The sequence below is a fragment of the Ictidomys tridecemlineatus genome (genome assembly GCF_052094955.1).
Source record: "Ictidomys tridecemlineatus isolate mIctTri1 chromosome 12 unlocalized genomic scaffold, mIctTri1.hap1 SUPER_12_unloc_7, whole genome shotgun sequence".
In the NCBI taxonomy this organism is placed as follows: domain Eukaryota; kingdom Metazoa; phylum Chordata; class Mammalia; order Rodentia; family Sciuridae; genus Ictidomys; species Ictidomys tridecemlineatus.
The window spans coordinates 354,657-378,483 of record NW_027520965.1 but is presented as its reverse complement, the minus strand read 5'-3'; the positions used below and the strand labels follow the sequence as shown (position 1 = coordinate 378,483).

General features: G+C 57.9%; 1 long non-coding RNA gene across 1 annotated transcript; it reads left to right on the top strand.

The window, feature by feature from the left end:
• Positions 1-11,382: 11,382 nt before the first annotated feature.
• LOC144372372 (uncharacterized) lies at positions 11,383-12,832 on the top strand. The gene is made up of 2 exons (XR_013432392.1): positions 11,383-12,180; positions 12,515-12,832. It is a non-coding gene; the product is annotated as an uncharacterized LOC144372372 (long non-coding RNA).
• The last annotated feature ends 10,995 nt before the right edge of the window (positions 12,833-23,827 follow it).

Here is a 23,827-nt window from a genome sequence, read left to right as displayed (position 1 = left end):
TTCTCTGTAATTCCTTCTGCTGTAGTGGCCTGGAGTCTAATAATGTAGAACCTTGGTTGGTTTGGGGACACTTTCTTCCCTTGTTTTTTTTTATGTTGTCTGTGTGCCTTCCCTTCTAGTACTGCAATCTGATGGTTTATCGTTTTCACCCTACAGGCTTATGGTGTCCTTGCAGGGTTTAATACCTGTCCTTTGAGGGGGAGGATAATCTTAACAGACCCCAATACAACCAGTACAACCTGAAACCAAATAGCTGCTATGAAGACGTATACAGTTTGGTCACAATGTTCGGAAATAGTTCATTTATTATCTTCAATATAAACAGTAGGTTTGCAAAAGGGTCTACAGTTTCTGATGTGAACAAAGAACCGGGGGTGGGGGTTAGGATGAGATGTTGAGGGGGAAGGAGGTCAGGATAGAGTTATTACATCTTAGAAAGCCTGAAAAAGGAATCTAAGGGAGTTGGTTAGTAGCAGGAGAAGAGAGCGGAAGTGATTGGGGTAGACAAGTGAGCAGGAGGTTAGTAGAGCACATGAAACAAACACACACCAATATCAAGAAGAATAAAAATGTAAAAATAGGAGATAAAAGAAGAGACAACACCACCGGAATGCACTATTCAGACCTCCCAGTCCTAGGTAGCCTGGTTCATGAAAAGCAGTTGGTTTCACAAATGTTGGGGACGTGAGGGCAGGAGAAGAAAGAGCAAGAGGAAAAACCTCGAATGAGAAAACCAGGATTATTTTTGTTGGAAATCAGTATCTCTCCTGCTTCCCTTCTCATCCGACAGGGGGGTTGTCTGTCCTTAGCTGGTTTCTCCACCCTCAGGATGGTGCAGGTTATTCGGGTGGGAGAGCCGGTCTCAGGTGCGGGGCTCCTGGAGGTGGGGGATGGCACTTGCCCTTCCTGATGGGAGACGGCACCCCAAGGATCTCCTCTGGGGCCCGCTGGTCTGATGTGGGCGCCTGGTCTTTTTCCTTATATCACCTGTAGACCTCACGGTTCCCGGTCTCTAGTTTAGTCTCTAATCTGTATCCCACTCACCCCTCCCTCTCTACTTCCTAACTGGGGACCTTTCTCTCCTAGAGGTCTTGTGGGCTGAGCCCTGGGGACTGTGCACCTGTCACCAGAGAGCTGTTTTGTATCAGGCAGTCACTGTGCCAGGTGGCAGGTGCCGGGCAGACGCGGAGGCCGGATACTGTCAGGACCTGCCCAGCCAGAGTTCCAAGCTGGGAGTTGTCCCAACTAAAGATGGTGATGAAGGTGTCCCAAGATGGAGGTGGCTGCTTTCAGCGATGAGGAGAGGGTTGTGGTGGACATGGTGTTGGGCAATGTGTCATAGACATGGCTCTGTGGCATGCAGTGTTGTGACAGTCGGCTGTCTCCAGATGTGGGTGCCTGTGCGATGTCCTCAGTTGCAGGCAACCTATAGCGTGTAGGGGACTATGGTAGTGGCTGCAGAGTCCCAAGATGGAGGTGACCGGAGGAGCCCCACTTTGGTGGATGGGGTTCCACATGGGGGTGGCAGCCAGGGTTCCTGCACAGGGGCAGTGGCGGGTGTCCTGTGTGGGAGTCGTGCCGGGATTCCTGCTCCGGTGGGTGGCCGGGAGCCCTGCTCGGATGCTGATCCCGGTAGTCCTGCTGGGGCACCCGGGGTCCTGCACTGTCGCTGAGGCCTGGACCCCTGTCCGCACGGCAGCCATGGTTTCTGCCCAGGAGCAGCTGTGGGGGTCTGCGATCACTCGCAGAGTGGAGCCACACAGAACATCGCCTCCCTTCAGCCGGGTCTTGCGGCTCCTCCTCGACAGGTTCTTTGAAGCCCGTGGACTACACTTCCCTCCCACGGCCCCCGAGGACCAGCGCCATGGGTGAACCGGTGTGCCCGACTAGGGGTGCCCGACATGGACTTGAACCCACTTCCTGGTAACGAGAGCTTTGTGAGTTACCAGCTGCCCTGTGCCTGTTCCCTCCCTCGCACAACATGAGAGGGTGTGGGGGGCGGGGGGGCGCCCTGCAGCCTGGGTCCCTGGAGCCCTGAGCCTCGCCCCCGCAGGCCTTCAGGAAGCTCGGTGATGACCTTGCAGTGCCGCTGTTGGGCCAGCCACCCTATTGGCCTTCTGGTCATTTGCTTTTATCCTAGTCTCCACGGGATCAAAGTGGCTTTGAGAGGCACTGGTTGGTTCCTGTAAATCCAAGTGGCATTATTTCTCTTTTCTAAATTTCTTTTGTAAAGTGACAAATAAAAATTATATATGTTTATGGTACGTGGAGCCGAGTTTGAAATACGAGGGATGGCCCAGTGAGCTGATGACCAGGTGCATGGTGGTGAGCAGCGTTGACTCTGCATTTGAGGCTTCAGTTAAGGACACATTGTGGTCCCCACATGCTGTTGAACCTGCTCTTCTAACTACAATGACCCACACTCCCCACCACCCTCCAACCTCAACTGGCACAGGCGGCCCTGACTCTGAACCCTCCAAAGACTGAAATGGATGCTCCCTGGGCACGTTTGTTTCAATCAAGAAAGACTCTCATTGTTCCCAGCTGTCCAGAGTACAGAGAGAGGCCACTGGCCCTTGGTGAGGGGAGGACATGGTCTTTAGTCCTGTGTTTGTGCCTGGACCCTGTCTATCTGGGCACCAAGCACATGCTTGCAGGGCGATTATTAAATTAGGTTCACATTATCAGTGTGCAGTGGGGACGGATGTGGGCAGAGAATGGGGGCTCCCTCAGGTCAGTGCCCAGCTGGAGCTGCCAGCAACCTCCACCAGCTGCCATGTGGCTTGACAAGGCCTCCGAGGTGCAGAGTGGGAGGGCCCCAGCCACACGCCCTCCATGGCCCAGGCCTCCCCCCAGAGTCTGATCTTCCTTCCTTTGGACCTTCACCACCTGCTCAGGGTCAGGGGTCCCCGGAGTTCCAGCCTGGGGCTCTGACCTACAGGATTCTCCGTGACACGCTGCCCATGACCCCCACCACTCCCAGGCTTCAGTCCTACCTCGGACACGGCCCCGTGTGGACGTTGACAGACTGAGTGAGGCAGAGGCCATTTGCTCAGAGCTTGCAGGGAGGGGCCACTGGCCTCACTGGCATTTGGAGATACCCAGGGGTGGCAGGGGAGGAGCCCCATGGGAGACTGCTGCCCTGGGCCACTGGAGGTGACACAGGGAGACAGGGTGTCCTGAGGGGCTGGCTGTTAGCATGACTGTCTCTGGGGTTCCTGAGTTGGAAGCAGGAACAAAGGGGCAGGTGTCAGCGATGAGGACGTCCCGGCTGCTGGAGGCTGCTTGCCACAGAGGGTGCAGCTGGTGACCTGGGTACTGAGTGGGTCGGAACTCTCCCTCCACGAGCGGACTGGTCTTTGCACCTTCAGCCACACTGCTGAGCCTCGGAGTCCACGGCGCAGTAAGAGGCTTGCCACCTGTCCCCTGCCCAGGGCAAGTCCCCTTCCTCCCTCCCAGGCCTCCCCCAGCCAGGCCATCCAACCCCGGGCCCTGCTGACCCCTCCTCCCAAGTATCTCCTAACCACAGCCCCTTGCCCCTGCCTCTCACTGTTCAGAAACCCAAATCACCTTTCTGGGGCTGCTGCTCTCCCTGCCCAGACCCCTCCCCTTCAGACTTGTCACCCAGCTGTGGGTGGGGGATCCCCCTGAAGCACAACCTGGTCAGGTGACTGCCCTGTCTCCGTGGTGGCACCTTGGCTCCTCTTGAAAGGCTCATGGCATGCAGCAGGGACATGGCGGCTGGGGGAAGAGGCTGGCCTGGCCTGCGGGCTCCACTCCTCACTGGTCTCCTGGAGCACTCCAGCGGGTGGCATAGACCTGCGAGAGCTCCAGTGCTGGCTTCCGGCTCCCCAGTGTCCACTCTCCAGCTCAGGGCCTTCACCCACATGTTGATTGAGGGCTAGGGAAGGACAAGGGGCCCTTCCCCTCATGTCTTGGTGTGGATGACTTGGACGAGGTGGGCGGTGAGGGCTCTGCCCTCCTTCAAGTGGCAGCCTGGCAGGTAGCCCTGTGGGAAGCCCGCCCCTCAGGGACACCCCAGCTCTGCTCAGGGATCCCCAGGAAGTTGCTCTGGGATGACCTCATTCTGCAGTTAGGCTACACCTGGCCTCAGGTGACTCTCCTCCCCTCTGAAGCCCCAGTGTGCAGCGTGGAGTCGGCCCAGCAGCTGCAGTAGGTGCTCAGAGATCACCTGTTGCACGAGCAGAGCCCATTTCCCCCAGCCCCCTGCATCCTGGGACAGACACCTGCCTCCTGCAGGGCTCCACAAACAATGAACAGGAATCTTCTAGAAATCCAGACAAGAAACCCAGTCCGCCACCACCGCACACGGGCCCCATCACCACCGCCCCTGCTCTGCTCATTCCAAAGGGCTCAGTGCACTTAAAGCCCGGTGTGCCTCAGAGGTGCCCCCTCATGGAGAACCACAGGAGGTGCCCAGGCCCCATGCAGGAGGTGTCGGGGTGGAGGTCCTGCACCCCGGCAGTTGTGCCATGTGTGAGCAGGGGGCGGGGTTTGGCCTGGAGCCCCTGAGGAGGGCAGTGTCAGAGTCCATGCTCTGCAAAGGCACAATCGGAGGCAGGAAGTCCTGTGGCCAGGGCCCTAGGCGGGGAGCCAGGCTGAGCAGGGGTGGAATCTTGGCTTCAGAGCCACGTTCTTCACCGACAGTGGTGATCCCCCCACAGACCACGGTTACAATTACACACACGGTTCTGAAATTTGCGTTTTCATTTAACAGATACATCACGCCTACTTTTCCATATATTTGAATATTCTTCGACAACATAATTTTTAAGCCATATAGTATTTCATGGCACGGATGGAGTGTAATTCATCTTACCAGGTCTCCATTCTTCAACATTTAGGTTGTTTCCAATTTTTCAATGGTTATAAATATCACTGCGAGAAGCACCCTCACAGATAAATCTCCTTCCTTCTCTGTGGTTATTTCCTCTGCAGAAAAATCTCAAAAGCAACATGGTTGGACCACAGAGTTTGCCATTTTAAAACTATACACACATTTGCAAATGTGAATTTGTGAATTTCGATGATCAAAACTGTTTTTAAAACATGTGAGAATTAATATATCAAAATACCATTTGCCAACCCCCGTGGAACAAGGAGTTAGGTTCTATTCACACTGGAATTCTGAACACAAATGGAGGGTACGGCAGGTCATAAAACAAACCAGTGGCAGGACTCACAGGTTAGCCAGAGTCCAGAGGGGATTATCTGAGAGTAAGATGGTGATGATGACGAAGGTGGTGGTGATGGCAGTACATCTGTGTGGACAGTAAGGCAGCCTGACACGCTCAGCACTTTACTGTGCTCCTCATTTGCTCCTCCCAGGAAGCAGGGGGGTGGCAGAATGGCCTTCAACACAGACCGCCTGTCCCTTCTGCCTGCCTTGCCCAGCAGAGCCCAGCCTTGTTGTGTGTGGACAGTGCCTGTGCTGGTCAGAGACCCTTGTCCCAGTCTCCCTTGCTGGTGGAAGTGGCTGCTGGACTAAGTGGTCACCAACCCTTCTGGAAAGGGGATGTGAGTTCTCGAGACCCTCTACTCCCCCCCTTGCCCTCCATTCTCTGGATTGTGAGGAGGACATGGCGGGCTGGCCTCCACCATGCAGAGGGGACAGTTCCCGGTGATGGGACACTACAAAAACCAGCATGGGAGAAACCCTGGTCTCATTGAGCTCACAGAATGAGGCCACCTGCCTGTGTGTGGTTAGGTGAGAAGAGGCAAGCATTCATCTCGGTGCAGTTTTGGGTCTCGCCGAGCAAAACAATGTGCCTCCGAGACCAGTAACTGAGGCCAAGAGCCCGTGACCAAGCAGAGGCGGGCAGAGCCCCTCCAGACTCCGGGAGGGGCTTGCTCACCCCCAGCCTCGTGCCCAGAACTTCAGAGAGAAACAGATGCGAAGGCTGGCCAAACCCTGGCAACTTTAGAACAGTCCTTCTGGAATACTCCTTGGGGAGGGAAGCAGGACCCAGATGCCACAAGCCTGTGCCTGAGTTCTGTTGCCATCACCTGCCAGGGTCACTGGGGGGCTCCTCAGGGCATCACCAAATGTGGCCCCTTTGAAAAGGTGACAACGTGTACATCTCAGTCTCCTCTCTATGGAGGGTGAACACGGAAGACAGCTCCGAGGTTTGGAGCAAAACCTGAGATACAGAAATGGTTTCTCCAATGGACATTTTAATTTTGTGAGACCTTCACCCTCGGTATCCCTGGGGGATCAGACTGCAGGACCCCCAAGGACACCACGTCAATCGAGCTCTGGCCCCTCGTTAGCCATGTTTGCGTGGCACCTGCAGACAGACCCCCTGCTGTGCATTTCCAAACCTCCCAGAGTTGGTTACCGTGTCTGATTCAAAGTGATGGCAGGGTCGACAGCTGCAGGGCCTCCTGGTCTGGGTGACATGCGTGTTCACTGCCGATGCTACGCTTCCACAATGTGTTGGATTCAAGTTGGGTGAAGCCACACAGGCGGGGCCTGGGGACACTTTTCCATCAAGCAGACACCCAGCCTGGTGCTCCCCACAGCTAAGCCTTGGGTGCTCCCCATACCTCCCAGGGTGGGTCTTGGCGCCTGGCCCTGGGCCCCCACTGGCTTGCACTGGGCGGGAGCTGGCCCTGTGGGCGGCCTGAGCTGACCTGAGCTGGCCTGAGAAGAGGCGTGGGTGTGCAGAGCTCAGGAGCCAGGGCCAAGTAAGCCCCTGCCCACAGATCAGCAGGGAGACGTCCGCTGTCCTGGGTTCTCACCCACCACGCCCCTGCCTGGGGACACTGTGGCCAGCAAAGCGGGTGCAGCAAGGTCCCTCCAGTCTGCCGCCTGGCCTTGTGCTTGCATTGAAGTCCTCAGGACACTTGGCAACACGATGAAGAGAAATGAGGCGAGGAGGAGGAGAAGGCCGAGGGCGAGGCCACACGATCACCCTGTCACTATTTATTACGGAGTGTAAAGCAGGAAAATTAAAATGTGCTTGCAGCTAGTAGCTTAATGTGATTGAGCGCTTCAGAAAAATGAAACCAGGGGAAGGACAGGTGGTGAACCTGACTGAGGGGCAGGAATTACCTTCCTCTCCCAAGGAGAGCGGCCCTCACCGGTGTGGTCCGCCATCTCTGCATCCTGGATGCAGGGGAAGTCTCTTCCAGACCTGGGGAGCCAGGGGCAGGTGCTGCCGCCCCACTTGGCCTGTGGTCCTCACCCTGCTGAGCCTGGGAGAGCCTCGGGGCGTGTGGGAGGCAAAGCAGACTGAGGCCTATTCCCAGGAAGGGCAGAATGTTCCCGAGGGCAGGCATCAGATGCCGGAAAATTCTGTTGCTGAGAGCCAGCCCTCTGCAGTCAGCCGGCCTGAAGGAGGAAGGAGGGGGAGGAAGGAGGAGGCTGTGGGTCAGCCAGGCTGAGACCACAGACACACGGCGAGCGAGGGTTTGCACGTTGACACCTGGGAGAAAATGCGTTGCTCCACATGGGACAGAGAAAACTACCAAATCGATATTAATAGACTTTTAAAAGAAATAAGAAATTTCTTTTTCCCAAGAAGGGGAAAAACAACCCAGATGTATGGGAGATGTGTGTTTGTCATAGACTCGGCAACAGTGACCACAGCCTGGGACAGCAGGAGTGGCCCAGCCTATAGTCCCCCTGGGGGCAGGCACGGGACAGGGCTCATGAGCGCAGGAGCGGGACATGCTGGGTATTTTAACTCTCTGGCCCCCAGCACCCTCCTTCTCCTATGGCCAGGGAGAGCGCCAGGGTCCCCTACACATTCCTGCCACAGGGCACAGTCCAGCCACCTCCATCTTCTCCTGGAAGTCTCTGGAAAGGGTATCTTTGGTGGCTGGGGCACCACCTCTCCTGAGCCCAACTGCAAAGGGCAGAGGACTCACCGTCCTGTGGCGGGCAGGACCACAGGGCTCTGCTCCTTCGGCCTCGAGGGCTCCTGTGAGAAGCCCCTCCTGGGGTTCTGCCTGGGCTGGCCTCCAGGATGGCAGCGCCCACCCCACCTCCCTCACCTTTGTCCCTAGCACCTTTTAAACATGACATTCTCTAGCCATTTACTCTGCTGTGGTCTGTCTCCCTGACAAAATGTCAGCTCTGAGTGAACAGCAGTTCCCCTCCCCTCCCCGTCTTTTCGTGAACTCTTTCTACCCAGGACCTAGGACCGTGCCTGGCATACACTAGGTGCTGAGAGAAACTCCTCCAGAGTCCTGAACGCCCTGGGACTTGCGCTCCCAACACTAACCTTGCTCTTCTTCACCTTTAGTAGGTGCAGGATGATCGCGATGTGAGCGCTTGCTCCCCTGAGTCCTGGGTTCCCACACCCGCCTGCCTCTCAGGGACCCACCCCCAGCTCCCAGATGGCGCCTTGGAAAGGTGGAGTGTGGAGCTGGTTGACCTGAGCTCTCTGGAAAAGCCCGAGCCTCAGCCTCAAACAACTTGGGCCGAACTTGGCGGGTTTGTGCAGGAAGGGACGCAGGGGCCCCCTTTTCCTGATGAGTGACCGTGTGTAGGAGCCCATGGGTGACCCAGAGCTTGCACTGGGCAGCAGGCAGACTCAGGACGGCTCTGGGGACTGCGCCCTGGCCTAGTGGGAAGGGGAGCCCTCTTCTTGCACCCGGTTCTCCCCTTCTAGCCCAGGTCCCTGCTGTGACTCAGCTGGGCACCTCCTGCACATCCAGGGCTACTAGGGCCATGTTGGGTGGGGATCAGAAAGGCCGAGCCAGCCCCATGGGTGGGACAGCCAGATCTGGGGCTTGGTGCTGACCTCAGGGTGGAAGAGGCCAGCTGGGGATTTCGGAGGTGCACATGAGCACCGTGGGCGAAGCCCACGGCAAGCCGAACGCAGAGGCTGCAAAACCAATGTCCAAGCAAGGGGGACTCGAGGGCTGGATGGAATGCCCACCACCAGCTGCCCGGAGCTCTGGTGTACCTGCAGGGAGTGAGATCTCCAGGTTTTGGGTCTCCTTGGTCCTGTCTCCCACCCATCGGCCACATCAATCAGGCCCTCCCTGGCAGGCTGGGGTGGGGGCTGGACTGTCCCCAGTAGGTGCCTGGTAGGCTGAGCCCATGGCCTAACCTGAGATCCCCTCCCACCTGGCTGGTCCCCTGGTCAGCTGACCAGCTACACCTCCCTGGTCCTCAGCCAGGGAGCTTCCCCCTCCCCTCGAGCCCTCAAAGTTGATCAACAAGCCAATCACATGCTCCCCCAGGACCAGGGACATCCTACCTCCCTGTCACTGCGAGGCCTGCCTCCCATGCCCTGCCTGGTCACTCTGCCCCAACTACACCCCGTGTGGCTCTGCATGGCCAGCCCATGCTCCTCCCTGGCTGTGAGTCTGGTGACTCACAAGCTGCTGATCCCACTGCCACTCCAGCATCAGGTGGGAGTCCTGCCCCCACCAACAGCTTGGAGCAGAGGCGGTGGTCAGATCCGTTGCACAGAAAGAGAGTCTGTCCAGGACAGGAAGGAGCTGGACAGCAAGCCTATGCCCACCAGCTGTCCTCCAGGACAGGGAGGAAGGCCAGGGTGAGGGACCCAGCTCACCCATGGGATCCAAGGACACAAGCCCGCGTTCCCAAGCCCACTGTGACAGCCCCTCACGGCTTCTCCTGCCCACTGGGCAACCAGGCTTGGAGGAGGGACTGGGCTGTTCATAGCTGTGTCCTTGACCCTGGCCTGGGGCCTGTGAGGACAGAATGATGAACAGGGAGGAATGCAGGGTCTGTCATGACGCTACTGTCCCAGCCCGCAGGGAAGGAGGGAGCTAGGGGAGAACCCGTTGGTGACAGAAAGGACAGGGAGCTTGCGAGTCCTTGTGCCCAGTGTGCACTGTGGACTGTCACTTGGCCATCCAGAGAAGGAGTCCTGGCCCAGTGCAGGGGGGAAGCTAGAGGAAACAGGGGCCTGGACGGCAGCCTGGTGTGCAGCTGTGTGTACGTGAAGTGGCCGGAACAGGCAGGTCTACACGGCCAGAAATGGACCGGAGGTTGCCTGGGCTGGGGCCGGGGATGGGATGGAGAAGTGGCCACCAGGGTGCCAGGCTGGTTTGGGAGTGAGCGTTCAAGATGGGGAGATGGTTGAACTACTCTGCGGTGTGTGCACGTGGGGGTGTTGGGCTGTGGGGGTCGCACCCCGGTAACGTGTATAAAATGTAAAAGAAAAGAAAAGTAGTCGGCAGAGTCAGGACACAGGGAGAAGACGCTGCTGTGTTAGCCATGGTCTGTCCCTGGGACCACAGGTCCAGACGAGGGCGATTCAGAGAAGTTTGTTCTGCGTCAAGGTTTCAGAGATCCAGTTAGTAGCAGGGCAGCCCCATTGCCCTGGGCTCGGTGAGGCAGCCCATCATGGGGGATGGCAGGCTGAGGAGCTCTTCTCTGCTCAGGGTGACTGGGAAGCAGAGAGGGGAAGGGGCCGAGGACAATTCCAAGGCAGCCCCCGCGAGTCTCCTCCTCCAGCCCCTCCCACCTGCCCCAGTCAGGCCCTTCAGACTGGGTGGACAGATCAGAGTGCAGCCAGCACAGTCCTGTCACTTTGCCTCTGAATGTTCCTGCACTCACAGGATGGGGACTCCACAACAGACAGGAGCCGCGGGAGAACCAGCCTGTGATCCTGAGGTTCAGCCTCTGGAACTGTGGGGCCCTAAGTCTCTGCTGCTCCAACCACCCCGTCTGGCTGCCGTGCTAACAAAGGCCGCGGGGGAGCCCACCTGGCCCTCCGCGGTGCTCTGAGATGGTGAGCCTGGGGCTCGAGGTCAGCCGGCCCAGCGCACAGCCAGGAGATGCTGCGGTAAGGGCTCGGCTCCTCTGTCCTCTGGGCTCACCTGACAGCACCCGGGCAAGGAGTTCTGAGCAAAACCTGACCAAAACCTCATTTCATGCAGAAAGGATCCTTTTTTTAAAAAAAAAGTAATTTTCCTTGAAGTTTTCTTCCAAACCTGCACATTCTGGACTGCTGGGGGGACTTATCCAAAGACTCCTCTGTGGTGGTTTCCAAGAGGAGCTTGGGCAGTATCAAGGTCTGGAGAGACCACAACGCTCTCTGCTCACCAAGGAACCGCAGGTGTGGGCTAATGCTTGTGGGGGATTAAATATGACCACCAGTCCCCTTTAAGAGGTGCAGTCCCTTTCCCCTCACCTTGAACCTGAGGGGTGTGGGGAAATGACAAGTGAATTTAGGAGCTACCTAAGTCGGGGATCCACAGAAAAACAACCCACAGGACACGCGCACACATACACACACACGCACACACACGTACACACACACATACACACACGCACATGTACACACACATACACACACGTACACACACGTACACACATGTACACGCACACGTACACACACACATGCGCGCGCGCATGCAAAGGTCATGGTCCCTGCAGCCCTGGAGCCGTGGACATGAGCCATGGGGATAGAGCCCCTCTGTCTGCGAGCTGGTGCCCGGGTCTAGGGGGGCAGCTGCAGTCTGGGTCTTGGCAGTCCAAGGCCAGAAGACTGATGTCCAGCTCCAGCCCTCGAGAGAGCGATGGCGCCTTCCCCCGCTCAGGGCAGGTCATCTGGAAACACCCACAGGTTCACCCAGAAAGAAGGCTTAGCCAGACCCCTGGCCACCGCGGCCCAGCCCCGCTGACCAGTGACGTGACCACGAGGAAGGAGCCTCGGCCTTCACCCTGAGTGCTTCCTGAGACCACCTTGCCCAGGAGGACTGGAGAAAGAAGCCCAGGTGGTGCTGCCCAGCCCAGCCCAGCCCTGCTGACCCTGGAGGAGCCACCCCGCAGGAGGCCAGCAAGGCCAGCCCAGGATGCCTGGTCAGCCCAGAGCGTCCCAGGGACATACAGCCACCACAGCTTCACGCCACTCCCTGGGGCTGGTGTGCACACAGATGGCTACAGTGGATCCACAGATGTCCCCCCAGACCCATGTGTGGAGGCCGGAGTCCCAGCTGGTGGTTGGTCCAAGGAGGTGGGGACCGGCAGGAGGGAGGAGCGAGGCTCTGGGGTGCACCTCTCTGGGGGCTTGGGGGCCCCAGCCGCTCCCTCTGTCTCTTGGCTTCCTGGCCCCTGTGAGGCCAGCAGCCTTGCTCCACGGCACACTCCAGCCACGATGTTCTGCCCCACGCAGCAGAAACCCGCAGGCCCAACCGGCCACAGCGGAACCTCGGAAGCCAGGAGCCGTGGTAAGTTGTGGTGAGCCGCCTCTGCCGCTTATGCAGATTATGGTCGCCATTACAAGATGGCGCTGGCTCCGCTGTGGTTTGTGACAAACAACTCCTTATTTTGGAGAGTTGGCACATGGCTTTTCAGCACCCTATGAGAAAGTTCCACGTGGCAGCTTCGCATTGGGGCTTGAGATGCTATATTAAGGCTGGGAGGGGCATCCGAGGGATCAGTAGAAGAAATATCAAGGGCCTGAATAAACCGCTGAAAGAAGATTCCCGAGTTGCGTCTTCCTTGCGGGCAAGGGGTGGCAACAGTAAGTAAACCTTTCCTCCTTTCACTTTGCTCTCTCAGGCTCTTTGTCCCAGCAGCGGAGAGCTGACGGAGGCAGGAGCTCTTCCAGTCAGTCGATGAAGACAGAGAGCAGACCTCAACCTGAGGAAAGTTGAACTTCCAGGATTCAAATAAAAAATTCTAGTTATATTCTTTTTATCCCCAAACTAATGGAACAAAGACATCGTCCAACAAAATTGCTCAGGAACACGGGGCCCTGCAGTAATGGTGTGGAATAATTTGTGATGTCTTATTAATCATATCCAAATGGTGCTTCCAGGGCTGGGAAACAATCGATTCTTTTAATAATTTAAACAATGCTCCTGAAATTCTTTGCAACATGGTTTACTTAGCAAAATACTTTCTCTTAAATCATTTAAGGAAAGTCTTTGGTCTCCCACAAATTGGTAACATCACCAATTCCCCCACTGCTCCTGCCCTGCAGAGCTCCCTTCCCCTGTGGGGACCCGCCCTCTCCAAGGCAGAGCCACACACTTCCCAGGGTCACGTCCAACGAGGTTGACCACGACACCCAAATGAGGGGGGTTGGTGGCACTTCCTGAAGATGCTGCTGGCACCTAATCCATGGTGGGTGCACATGTGTGTGGGGCGTCTGTATACGTGTGTCACTGGGTGTGTGTGTACCTCTGTGCAAATATCCACGTACACGTGTCTGTGTGTGTGTGCACAGTACATATGCATGTCCCAAGTGTAAGTGTGTATGCCTGTCCCATGTATATGCATGTCCTGTGTGTATGTGTGTCCCATGTGTGCGCTCCCTCTAAACAGCCTGAGCTCTGTCTTTTGGGCAGCAGGCTCAGACCGATGAGGTGACAGCATGGGGGCTGGGCTAATGTCCCAGACCAGATGGTGTGGCTGTGGGGCCGTTTGTGACCTGTTGGTTGTCCACTGTGTCATTTCCCCAGGAATGCAGGTGCCTGCAACAGGATGCAGGGAGCTGATTTAAAATAGGAAAATCCTTAATAACCCTGATCTGACCTTTATGCATCAAACATGTGAATGGCATTATCACACCGAGCCTCAGACACACGCACAATTAGTGCATGTCAATGAGAAGCACTTTTAAAAATTGTAAAAGGAACCCTTCTGGCCCTGCAAAATCAGTACCAGAGCTATTGGGGACCTTCACCACTGGATGCCTGGCCCTCTCTGGGGAGTCCTGGGCTGGGAGACCTGAGGGGGCACAAAGAGCACTTCATCTGTGAGACTCGCAAGGATGGGCAGATGGCAGAGGCTGGCCTCGCCCCCGTCAGAAGGGCTCCCCTGAGCTGTTGTGGGGTCAGGAGGCTCCCCGCCCCCAGCCGGCAGGCCATCCCTTCCCTAATTAGCCCGAGGGGTGATGGGATTCATGGCTGAATGGAGCAGCCCCTCGGCTGGTTCTGGGGAGAATGATCAAAGAGGGATTTAATTAAAGTTTCATATTTAAATTTCTTCTTCCATTTTCACTGCCTCCTTTTACTCACAAGATGCTATTCTCTAGGAGCTGAAGAGTCGCCCAGGAGAGCAGAACTCTGTCGGAGGGAGGGAAATGGGGACTTTATGGGTTTTCTTTAAAGGGCTCCCATCTCCCATCTCACTCAGCTCAGAAGGTGCACCTAATTTAGGGCAGCAGCGTCTGAATTATGAATCCACTGCTCGCGCTCGCACTGTGAATTAAACATGCAGCCCACGACCTCCCCCTCGGCCTCCTCAGGCAGTGCAGGTGGAGTCATTCACACCCAAACCAGGCTAGAGCGGCGTAGGAGAGTGCAGGGGGCACAGGAGGGCACAGCCCACCACCTTCACCCAGCCAGGCCCGGGGGCAGGGGTGCCTCCATTCACGACCCTCACGGTCCACAACGCGGTGTGAAAATGCACGCAGGCTTCCAAGGAAAGCGTGATGCTTTATGGGGTGCTATGGGGGTCTGCGGGGGGTCGAGGGCCTGCCTGTGCATCAAGGAGATGGATGTGGTGGACAGAGGGTCCGTGCTGGGGAAGGGTGTGCCTCTGTAGCTCCCTCATGGAGAGGGTCTGGGCGGGCAAGAGCCCGCCCAAGCCAAGGCGTGCAGCAGGCCAGGTCAGCGGGGGAAACTTCCTCCAGCCTGGGGAGACCACGTGCTCGCTCATGATCCCTGTACATGTTGCACATCATTCTCATCTGCCCGTTAGACCAGCTGTCCCTGGGGACAGCCTCCTGCTACACACTCGTGTCACCTAATTGGAGCTGTGTTTCAAGTGCAGGAAGGGCCTGTGGGGTCAGGGGAGGCACGGGTCCGGGTCCCTTAATTCTGAGCCTCCAGGTGTTGCAGACCCAGTGCTGAGACCGAGTGACTGGCACACCTGCAGCCAGGTGAGCTCTTGCTCCAGGGTGCTGGCGAGGCCACCTTGCTGCTGTGGTTCAGCTGTAACTGCCGAGTCCATGAATGTGGTTTCACTTAGGGTCTCCGCAGATGTGATGAAGTGAAGATGGGGTCATCCTGGACCAGGGAGCACCCCAAATCCTGTCCTTGTAAAAGGGGGAGAGGACACAGGGAGGGAGGAGGCTGTGATAAGACAGAGCAGAGATGAGAGCAAGGCAGCCAACCCCAGGAACAAGGGATGGCAGAGCCACCGGGAGCCAGCGCATGGCCCCCCCGCTGACAGCTCCACCTTGGACTCCTGGCCTCCTACAGGGAGAGATAAATGCCAGCTGCTAAGCTTCAGCTCAGGATGCTTTGTTGAGGAAGCCTGTTAGTCAGCTGGTCCCCACTGTGACCAAGTCACCAGCAAGAAGAGCCGAGAGCAGGAAAAGTTAACTTGGGCTCACGGCTTCAGAGTCCATGGTCAGCTGGCTCTCTTGCTTAGGGTCTGAGGGGAGCAGACCAGCATGGTGGAGGGGGCTGGTGGAGGGCGCGCTCAACTCCAGGCAGCTGGAAGGAGAGAGAGAGAGAGAGAGAGAGAGAGAGAGAGAGCGCACCAGGGAACAAGACATGACCCTCAAGGGAGGCCTGGCCCCCAGTGACCTATCTTCCATCCACACCCACCACCCACAGTTACAACCCAGAGGTCCATTCAGACTATTAACTCATGCACTGGATTAATCCACTTATGAGGTGAGTCATTCCACCTGAACCTTGCTGTGTCACCTGACACATGAGCCTCTGGGGACAGTCCAGATCCAGCCACACACAGTCCCTTTCCTCCTCCAAAATCAAGACCTCCCAGACGGCAGCACCCTCCTCAGACCCCGGTCACCTCCCACAGTCCCTGTGAAGTGTGGGGACCATTCACTCTTCCCTCTTAGAGAGAAGACCCAAAGCCAAGAGGCCAGATGACTTCCCAGGAGGGAGGTCATTGGGGACAATTGGGAAACGGGGTTAAACTCAAACCTGGGTGTCGTTACCTGCTCCAGGAAGAGAGGACCCCTGCTCTCAGTCCAGGTGAAGCGTCCTTGGAAGCACTGGGCGGGGGAACAGTGCCTGTGAGGTTCAGGGCCAGCTGGATTTGGAGTCAACTGCGGAAGGGACCCCAGGCCGAGTGCCCTCAATGTCTGTCTTGTGACCTGCCTTCTAGGGTTGTCTGGCCACAAAAGACCCAACTGACTCTACGCGTAACTTAGAAACTGAATTCAAGGTGATGGTGGTGACGTCAAAAGCACAGTGACAAGGGCAGGCAGCCTGACAGGCTCATTTTACAGTTAGATCAGCCCCCGGGGTTTGGGGAGGAACGGGCCCGACACAGGAAGCCAGTCTTCTCCCTTCCCAAGGCTCCCTCTGCGGTGGCAGGGCACCTCCTCTCCCTTCAGGACACTCTGTTTCCAGCCTAGGACCAGGGGCCACAGGCAGCCGCTGCAGGGACCTCTTCAGAGGTCTGGGCTCTTCCAGGGGACTGTGATGCTGGCTTTAAGGCTCCGGCAGTGCAGTGGCCCTGCTTGGCCTACGTCCCCGCTGTCCCCAACCTTCCCCTGTGGGGGTGCTGTGTCTCCCTGGGAGCTCTTGCCCTCTCATCTCAGCAGGAGGGTAGGAGCGGGAAACCAGTCCCACACTCCACTGGGGCCTGTGAGAAAACCCTGACAGCCTCTCTGAGCCCCAGCCTCCCGTCAGCATGAAGGGGCACCGTGGGGTCTCCCTCCAGCACAGTTGGGGGATTAATGGGCAGGAGGCGCTGTGCAGGGCCTGCGCTGCTCTAGAGGCCCACAGTGGCCGGCCCTTCTCTCCCCACTGGTGCTGCAGGCTGGGTCTTCCGGACTCTGCTCTTCAGCAACCGGAGAGGGCAGGGCTCCCCCAGGACACTCACACTGACTGCTGTTTTATGGTATGGACACGGTCCAGTGCAGGGGCTGAGATGTGGCTGCCCGGGCAGGCTCTCTGGCCTTGGATGGCCCATGCTGGCCTCTCCCCATTCTGTGGCCTCGGTGTCTCCATAGCTGAGTGTCCACCTGGGAGGCAGAGAAGGCGAGGGAGTGGCTGAGTGTCCACCTCGGAGGCAGAGAAGGCGAGGGAGTGGCTGAGTGTCCACCTGGGAGGCAAAGAAGGTGAGGGAGTGACACAGCCTCACTGGGAGGAATCTAAAGCTGCCCCTCGTGTGAAGTAGGAGCCCAGCAGTCCTATCAGGGCCACTTAGAGGGAAGAAGTGCGCTCAGCTGCCCGTGTTCCCACCAGCAAGTCCCGGGCACCTTCCTGGCTGTGGGTTTACTGTGAGCCTGGTCCTGCCCTGAACGCCGGGCCCAGCAGAGGAAGCAAGAGACACACGGTCCTCGTCCTCCAAAATGGATCCTAATGACCCAAAGGCCCATGTGCTAGACTTGGTACCTGGGTGGTGCTGTTGGAGGTGGAGCATTGGAGGTGGTGGGACCTGGGGGCGGCGGGGCACAGGGGGTCTCCCGGTCTTTGGGGTGTGCCCTGGGGTGCACTGTGGACACTATCCCCCTCTTCTCTTGCTTCCTATCTGTGAGGTGAGTGGCCTCGCTCTGTCACAGGCCTGGAAACAAGGGGGCCAACAGACCACAGCCTGGAACCCCCAAACCCCTGTGGAGGTGGGGCAGGGCAGGGCCTGCCGCAGATGAAAGCCGCAGACACTGGGCAAAGGCTGAGCAGTTGCTGCCCATCCGTGACCTTGTCTCAGCTACTTCTGACTCCGTTGGATGGTTGTGGTCCACCCTCTGCTGGCATTCCCTCCTGTTCATTCAGCTGTCTACCTTCTATCAAGCACAAGCCTGTGACCAGGGCATCGTTCAAGCCTGACCTTCCCACAGCGCCAGTGTCCACAGCGCCGACGTCTGGGGCCTTCTTCTGTTGATTCCTTTACCTCTTGACAACAGATTGCCTTATTCTCACTCTGTATGTGGTTCATGGCCCTGTAAATTAAATGCCAGAGAGGAAGTAGGAACAGAGTAAACAGGGTCGACACTCAGAAATGGTGATCTTCCTTATCTGTCTGTGAGGTGAGTGGCAGAGACAGAGGAAGCCCCGTCTGGTGTGGAGGGGTGGGGGCCACCAAGGTCATCACAGTGCACCAGAGACTTCACACCCCATCCCCGGGCTCCAGCCACCTCAGCAGCCTCTGTCCCCTGTGTCATGGGCTGGGGTGTCTCTTTCCCTACTCTGGCTGCCCCCCAAGACAGAGGGCGGTTGCTGCCCTAACCCTAACCCTAACCCTAACCCCTAACGCTGACCCTGACCCTGACCCTAACCCTGACCCTGACCCTGACCCTAACCCTAACCCCTGACCCTGACCCTGACCCTGACCCTAATCCTAACCCTAACCCTAACCCCTGACTCTGATCCTAACCCTAACCCTGACCCTAACCCCTGACCCTGACCCTAACCCTAAACATAACCCCTGACCCTGACCCTAACCCTAACCGTGACCCTGACCCTAACCCTAACCCTAACCCTAACCCCTGACTCTGACCCTAACCCTAACCCTAACCCTGACCCTAACCCCTGACCCTGACCCTAACCGTGACCCTGACCCTGACCCTGACCCTAACCCTAAACATAACCCCTGACCCTGACCCTAACCCTAACCCTAACCCTGACCCTAACCCTAACCCTAACCCTGACCCTGACCCTGACCCTGACCCTATGAAAGTGTGGGCGTGGGAGATGCCTCGTCTCCTGCTGTGGCCTCCTCCAAGGCCCCCTGAGCCTGGTCCCGAGCAGGTTTAGCTCAGTCCCTGCACAGCATGTCCCTCCCTGAGGACCTGGGAAGAGCTGGTGACTGTGGGTGGACACAGCGCCCTGCCACACTGCCCTCGTGCCGTCTTCAGAACTTGCTAAAAGTTCAGGGCTTTTCTGCTCCCTTCTCTGCCTGGGGCCACCTTATCCTCCGGTGCGTCTCCAGACAGGCAGCTCACAGGTCCCCTCTCTTAGCAGAGGAGCTGTCGCCCTTGGGGACCCAGCTCCCTGGCTGTCTGGCTGCCCCATCCCCATGGCCACCGGGAAGGGTGGGACCTTGCTGGATTCCCCACCTTGCCTTGTCTCTAGGGTGCCAGCAAGGCTGGCCCCACTGTCACACGGAGCTTCTCCAGAATGAGTGTGTTCAGCCTCCTGAGAGATGTGCGAGGCCGCCGTCCTGATGACTTCTGTCTTACAGATGGCAAGACCCAGGCACAGGGAAGCATACTCACTTGCCCGAGATGAGCGGCTCCCGGGAGGTAGAGCCCAGTTTGGCTCCAGAGGGTCTCACGGCCCCACGACACTCCACCTGGGGGACAGAAGCTGATGTGCTGCTCTGTGACAGAGAGGGTGTAGACAGGAGGCAGAAGCCGGGGGGAAGAGGCCCTGCACTCAGTCCTGCTCCATGCCGGGTGTCCGAGCTCTGCAGGCTGCAGATTCCAGAGAGTCCCATTCCTGTCCCTTAGCATCTGCGTGACACTGGGTGAGGTGTGACCTCTCACGCTCTCGTCACCTCATCCACAGAACAGACACCACCACAATCCCACCCTGGAGGTGACTAACTTCTCAGACAAACCTGGTGAACAAGAGTCCGCAGCAAGTGGGGCTGTGCTGTTGTCACAGTGGTGTGTGCGAGGACAGCGGGAGGCCTGTCCTCCAGGCCCGAAGATGGACACCCACGTGCTAAATCCTCCCCAGCTGCAGCAGACCCCCAGTGTCCATGGTGTCTGCTCCCTGCCGTCACCTGTGGTCAGCATGGCACAGTGAAGGAGGGACAGAGGAAGTGCCACCTCGGAGCGTCACGGCCGTCTCTTGTCCCAGCTGTTCTATTTTATGATCAGCCGTCCTCGCTCATCTCTTCCTGTGCCTATTTTATAACTCAACGTCACCACAGCCAGGCGCAGGCAGGAAAAGAAAACCACAGCACTTATAGGGTTTGGTCCCATCTGCAGTTCCTGGCGTCCCTGGAGAGCTTGGAACGAAGTCCCTGAGGGCGAGGTGGCTCATGTGGGTGAGTCGCTCACTCAGCCACTCAGCGGTGACTCCTTGGGCACGCACCGTGCTCCGGGAGCAGCAGGAGGCATGGGCTGTGCCCTGAAGGCAGAGACCACCCTTCCCCGCTGCGCTCCTGCAGGGGACGTGGCCAGCAGACGGAGCTGAGGGACTAGAGGCCTAGAAAGCTGCTTAGACACAGAAAGGTGCCCAGTGGGAGCCACCTCTTAGCAGAGCGGTCGGGGGGAGCTGGCCTCCGATGGCGCGGGGGCTGATGGAGGGTGAGGGCCACCCTGCACTTTCCATCCTGACCTCCTGGTGCTCCTCGAAGCTCCGAGGTCCTTGCTTCCTGGTCCTTGCCCTTGCTGTCCCTCTGGCTGGATTTCCAGGTCCCTCCTTGTCCCAGCAGAGCCTTCCCCACCTCCCCATCTGGAGGCCCTGGCCCACGCAGGGCACCCTGTCACCCCGTCTCCTCTTGTCACTCTCAGTACCTGCACTTACCTGCCCGTGGGTTGATGGCTTTGGGCTGTCTGGCCTAGGACTTAAGCCACACGGGAGGGTGACCTCCTCTCTTTCCCCACCAGCGCAAGCCCCAGCGATGCCCGTGGATCTCATCTGGAAAACCCCTGACCAGCGGGCTGCTGGAGATGCCGCGCGTGGATGGGGACCCCAAGCAGGTTTGCTCCCAATGGCTTCCTGGGCTGCGGGGCAGCACCTGGGTGGACGTGGAGCATCCGAAGGCCAGTCACACTCCCTCTGCACGGGGATCCTGAGAGCCCCGTGTGAGGAAGGAAGAGGTAATACCAAGGAGCCTGCTCCTAAAAACAACAGCAACACCCAAACGGCCACCAGCAGAGGGCCAGGCCTCGGTGTGCAGACCACCTGGCCCCCGAGGCTGAGCAAGCAGCCCTGCCAGGGAGAGGCTGAGCCGCACAACAGGGGCAGGGGCCACCTGCTGGCACTGACCAAGACAGGAGGGTGTCTGCCAAGGTGGAAGGTGGTAGTCCTGCCCCTGACCAGGCCATGCCGCCCCTTGGACAGAGCAGGGCCTCCCAGGGGCTCCCAAGGATCCTGAAAGTGACATGTGACTGAAGTGACAGCCCCCATTGGCTCCCAGAGGTGACATGTGACAGAAGAGAGTGCTCACTGAATCCCAGAGTGGCATGTGACTGGGGAGGCAATCCCTTGCGCTCTAGAGACCTTGAGGAAAATGGCACACTTGCTGGGGGGCAGGTGTGGGGCCATCTGGGCTGTGCCCCAGCCAGAGCCAGGGGAGTTTCTGATGGAACCAAGCTCCTGGGCTCATGAAAAGGGACCCATTAATGAGATGCTTGGTCCTGGAGGTGGACGGGCCCCGTGTCTGCAGCGTGACTCAGTGTGGTGAAGGAGCAGCTCAGGTATTTGCATCCTTGGTGCTAATCAGGGCAACACAGAACCTACCTTTGAACACTCACCAACAAAAGGAACTAAATATACCCATCAGGGCCTTCATCATCTGCCTTCATATCACAATAAAATGTCAAAAGAGAAAAATGGAAGCAGATTTTTGATATTATTACTTTGAACTTTCCTTGGTTATTCTCCCTTAGAGCATGACATTTACTGGGAAAAAAAATGGAGACTAAGTGGGGGGTTTGTGGAGCTGGTGCTAATCATGCTTGTCTTCAGGACTCGGGCTCGAATCCTGAACTCGGTGGGAGTCTGGGCTCTGGCTCTGGGGATCTCTTGCTGTAGCACAGACCACTCTGAAGCTCACGGGCTGGGAACAGCCAGGTTCTTGTGCTCACGATCTCGTTGGTTTTGCATTTGAGATGTGAGGAAGACTTGACATTGGGGTTTGTTCCTGGATGATGGCTTCCTGGCTGGCTCGGGCACTGGGCCCCAGCTCTGGGATCTGCATGTGCTCTCTCTGCAGGGTCAGCATCCTCCCCGGGGTTGGCTTTCACGGTGTGGCTGAACCTGGGTGTCAGGTCTGTTACAGGGTGTCTGACTCCCTGCCCAGCAGGAATCCCAAGAGCCCATCTTCCACAAGGCCCAGGTGGCTGCTTTGAGCTTCTCATGACCCTCCCTTGGAAGACCCAAAGTATCCCTGGGGCTGTGTCAACCACCACGTGGGGCAGCAGGGCCTGCCCAGAGCCAAGGGCAGGGACCAGATTGCGGTCAGCCGAAGCCACCGAAGTCCTCGGTCAGCTTCAGTCTATCGGGACGTGAACACTACTTTCCACCACAGAGGGGCGGCTCCCAGAGGTTCCTGCAGACCACGGCCATGTGTGGAGGGCAGAGTGGGGCCTGCCCTCACGTGCCACCTCCCGTCACCTGCCACCTGCGAGAACCCCTGGGCCTGCCTTCTCATTTCCACGCTGGCAGGTAGCTTTAAAACCATTGCACGACCTGCTGATTGGCCACGCAGTGCTGGCTGCAGAGGGCACCCTGCCTTTGATGCGGCTTTTGATGGGATTCTGCACGTGAGAACTTGGTAAGCTCCCCCTGGGAATGCCACATCAGACCTTCTCCGACCCCCACCTGAGCTCCTGACACTAACCACTGGGCTTCGGAGCTGGTGTAGACTCCCCAGTGTTGACCGTGGCAGGCCCCCACCCTGTGATGCCCGGAGAGCTTCCTCCCACTGCCACGGTCCCCAGAGGCACTCCTAGGAGACTCCCCAGCCTGGCCCCTGCTCTGGCCCTCCTGGGAACCCCAGCACCGTCCAAGGCAATGGTGCTTCCCCCTCCTGCAAAAGGTGCCAGGTGCCCGTAGGGGTCAGAGGGACACTGTGGAGTCAGGTCGGAGCCTCGGGCGCTGGCTCTGGAGAGCACGTGGGCCAGTGTCGATGAGGCCCGAGTCCAGCCGAGCACACACCGTGCGCCCCCAGGGAGAAGGCCGCTCGGAGAGGACAGACAGTCTTGGGGACACTGCTGAGGAACAACCACCACACCTGTGGCGGAGGTCCTGCCTGAGCCGTGTGTCCAGGCCTCGCAGCTGACACACACACAGTCCTGCTGTGCAGCCACCTGCAGATGCCCAAACGGAGGCGCCTGCCTCCAGGGCTGGAGTCCAGGGGTCGCAGGCAGGGAGACAGGCTGCTCAAATGGAACGATGGAGCTACGAGGGGCAGAGGGCAAGGACTTGTTGAGCACAAAGGAGAACCCTGAACCCAGGGCTCTGGGGTAGTGTCCAACCTGAGCCCCAAAGGCTGAGGACAGGGCTGAGGAGCAGGGAGTCCTGGGATGGACGAGGGATGGCTCCAGGGCGCTGGAGCTCTGAGTGTGGGGTGGATGGGTGTGGGGACTGGCATCCAGACGGTGGGCTAGACCAGGACTTGGACACTCAGGCCAAGCCACGTCTAGACTAGTAACAATTGGGTGGCTTGATTGAATTCTCTTCCGTTGGAGGAGGCCCCTGTTTACAGAGGGCCTGGAAGCCTTTCAGCCTCTGCACTTCAATTAGCAGAACTGGGACGACGGAACTTGCTTTCCCCCACCCCGCTCTGCTCGGGGAGCATCAGAGGAGATAATATACGAAAAGAGGCTTGGAAATGGCCTAGCGGGGAGGGAGGACACCCAGAACTGCCCAGGTGCCTGGCACACCCCCCAGGTCTCCCCGTCGACCCCGGCAGCCCCTTCCTCACTTTGTGAGAACTTGTCAGGCTGCAGGGTCAGAACCGGCCGACCCTGAAGGCTGGCGCTTAGTCCTCAGACCTCCCCTCCTTCTCCACCCAATCAAGACCCACCCAAGAACCAATTCCTCCCTGGCTGCACTTAGGGCCTCTGGCTCCCGGTTGGGCTCAGCGTTTGATCTATATAAGTGAATCCAATTTAGCTGATTCATCTCTCGTGTTTAATTTTTATGTTAACATAACAAGGTTATGTAACCGAACATGAGAGGCCAGGGACAGAATCTATAATTTATGAGTGGCGGTTACGGTTTTAAAAGAGTTTCTGAAAGAAACCGGTTGAAAAGCCAA